A 2,833-nucleotide genomic window follows, 5' to 3' on the forward strand; every position below is an offset into this window, starting at 1 on the left:
CCAGCCCGAGCACACACAGACACACACAGCCTGGCTGTGAGTCTGTGTGTGCTCACACACAGCCTGGCTGTGAGTCTGTGTGTGCTCACACACAGCCTGGCTGTGAGGCTGAGAAATCCGCGGAGCTGCAGCTGAGAGAGCACACACAGACTCACAGCCAGGCTGTGTGTGAGCACACACAGACTCANAAAAAAAATCTCCAGAAGAAGACGAAGTTGGAGCGTGGAGATTAACTGACTCATCTTGGCTGACGGAGATGAAACCGCAGCTGAAGTGTTGCAGTATGAGCTGTCACCACCCATTAAGCGGGAATCTCTGGGCTATTAGAGAGATATGTTAAGAGGAACTTTTAAAACCACAATCACAAAAGAAGCAATAAAAGCGACATAAAAACATACACCGTAGAATTTGGACGATCAGTCACAGGCAGCCACTGTTTCCTGCTTTAATATCAGCTCCATAAAGTTTAAAAGGCCCTGGAAACACTATTTTGAAATCTGTTTTTTATTGTAAGCAGTAGAGTCAAACATGAACATATTATTTTCTGCCAAAGTAAACGGAGTTGGTTATTTCACAATAGGCATTTCTGTTGGTAGTTTAACAAGGCAGGGCTCAGTTGGAACAAGGTACACACTTGCACCAATCAGAGATAAGTAACATCAAAACAAATAGTGATGACTGTTATTAGATCTGCATGGCAACTGATTTGAATTAAAACAAACGGTTTAAATGTGTTTTCATGCATCTGGCTAAAGCTGTTCCCACTCTCAGGTCTGTCTTTTAAAGATACAGCTACAGTTAATAGCCAGTTAGCTTAGCAAACATATTAGAAACAGCTATCCTGGCTCTGTTCGAAAGCTCATCTAGTGCCACGTTTGTTTATTCAGTAAAGAAACCCTAGTGATGCCATGCGGTTCCAAAACTGTTTCCTCACTCTCACCTTGAGGAAAGAGTGAAGCTCTTCTTCCTCCTCCTCGAAGACCTCCACATCGAGGAAGAGCTGTAGCCGATGGTCCACCGCCTCGCAGTCCTCAGACAGGAAGTCCAAATCATCTACAAGGAAAATGTAAATGAGTGATCTAACATGACATGTCAAACAATAGACGGCTTAAATCAAGTTTATTGATCCCCTCGATGATATCTCACATTGAGAGTAAAGTTCTCTGGCAGAAATGCGAACCTATATTTCTTCACTTTTATGACGACAGCTTTTAGTGCAGCAGACGGGAGCATTAGCCAGCAGCCCTTACGCAGGACGACATTTAAGAGCAATAAATCAACCAATGAACTGCACTGGAGGTTATTTGAGCGTTGATGGATGGTTAGAGCTAATCAGGAAGGACAGGGTGCTGACCCGCGGGGGGCCTAAACAAACGCAACGTCTTTCCTTTGAAGCGTGTGCAAACAGAGATCAGATTAAAGAGGCCTTTGAAGTCCTAAGACACATTTCTTTTTGAAGGAGAGACGCACAGAGACACATTGATTCATCAAGAGCTGCTTCTGAAGAGACAACAATGGGTGCTCTGTGTCACGGAAAAAGGACACCATATTTAGTGTCAGTGTTTCGGAGGAGTTCACTGTCCTAAGACTTTGCTTTTAGAATGACTGCAGCATTTCCAAAAAGCTTTTATTAGCCCTCCCTTTCTCAGACTTTCATTCCACTCCCCATCACTTCCAGTAACGATTCCAATCTGTCTTCCTGCACCATGTGGCTCATCGAAAAATGGCAGACAGATGCGCGAGATGCTGTCAAAGAGATACAGAGCGCTCTGGAGGATTTCTGCACCACAAAATATCCACAAAATACTTCCCATCTCTGCTCGCGTCCAATTAAGAGTTAAATATATCTTTAGAGAGGGCTAGGAGGCTGACGTAGACAGTTTCAACCGCACGCCACAGTCCATGTGTTTTACAATGTCCATGTGAACAGCCGAATTCAAATCAAGTCATAAAATATCCTTTATAATTTACTGCTGTTTGGGCTTTCCTCCAATAAGCAGTCCTGCCAACATCAAAATGTTATTATGGATGTTAAAAAACCACAGCTGACAGGATGTGAACATTCAAGCTAAAATATTAACTGTTTCGGTTTTTCTAGCTATTCAAATGGGAGGATTTGCTACTTTTCTCTGTTTTAGATCACTTTAAATGAGACAAAGTTGAACTTTTGATAACTTTAAGCTCTGACGTACTATGTTGTGGGAATTTTTCAGTTTTTTTGTACATAATATACATCACACCAGCAGTTCCCAATTGATAGGTATTTAACTGGGTGCCAAGCTTTGTTCAATTTTTATAAACATCTTTTATATTTCTTGCTCCGAGTAGTTTATGTGGACTAAGTAAGTTGTTACTTCTGCAATTCTTTAAAATGTTTTTTTTTTTTTTTATAGAAGGGCAGCACAATAATTACCCATGTCTCCTCACAATTGGAAGGATTTAAATCCACTCACAGGCAGAAGTGATTAAAGAAAACAAACTAATGGGTGAAACATTGCACTGTGAGTGGGCTGTGACGTAATGTCTAAAAGGAAAATTAGGGCTCGAGTCTGGACCAGTTTGGAGCCTCACTTGTAAAAATACCAATCATTAGTTGCAGCTATAAAAAAACAGGGCTTCTGCAGGGTTCACCGAGTTCAATTTAGGACCTTAAAGACATTTCCAACACTCACAGAATGCACTTTAAAAATCCCATGACATGCTTTTCCGGTTATTACCCGTCTCCTTGTGTGTTATGAAGGGTTTTCTGCATGTAAACGGTCTGCAGAGTCACAAACCCTCGAAGTACACCCTGTAGCGAGTAAAACTCTAACACAGAGAAGACCTGTCTATG

General features: G+C 41.8%; 1 protein-coding gene across 1 annotated transcript in view; it reads left to right on the forward strand.

Moving 5' to 3' along the window:
* stk11ip (serine/threonine kinase 11 interacting protein) overlaps window positions 1-2,833 on the forward strand; it is a 20,568-nt gene that overhangs the window by 10,099 nt on the left and 7,636 nt on the right. The gene's annotated exons all lie outside the window — the stretch shown is intronic.

Source organism: Notothenia coriiceps, unplaced genomic scaffold, assembly GCF_000735185.1.
Source record: "Notothenia coriiceps isolate Sejong01 unplaced genomic scaffold, NC01 NC01_scaffold00027658, whole genome shotgun sequence".
Lineage (NCBI taxonomy): Eukaryota > Metazoa > Chordata > Actinopteri > Perciformes > Nototheniidae > Notothenia > Notothenia coriiceps.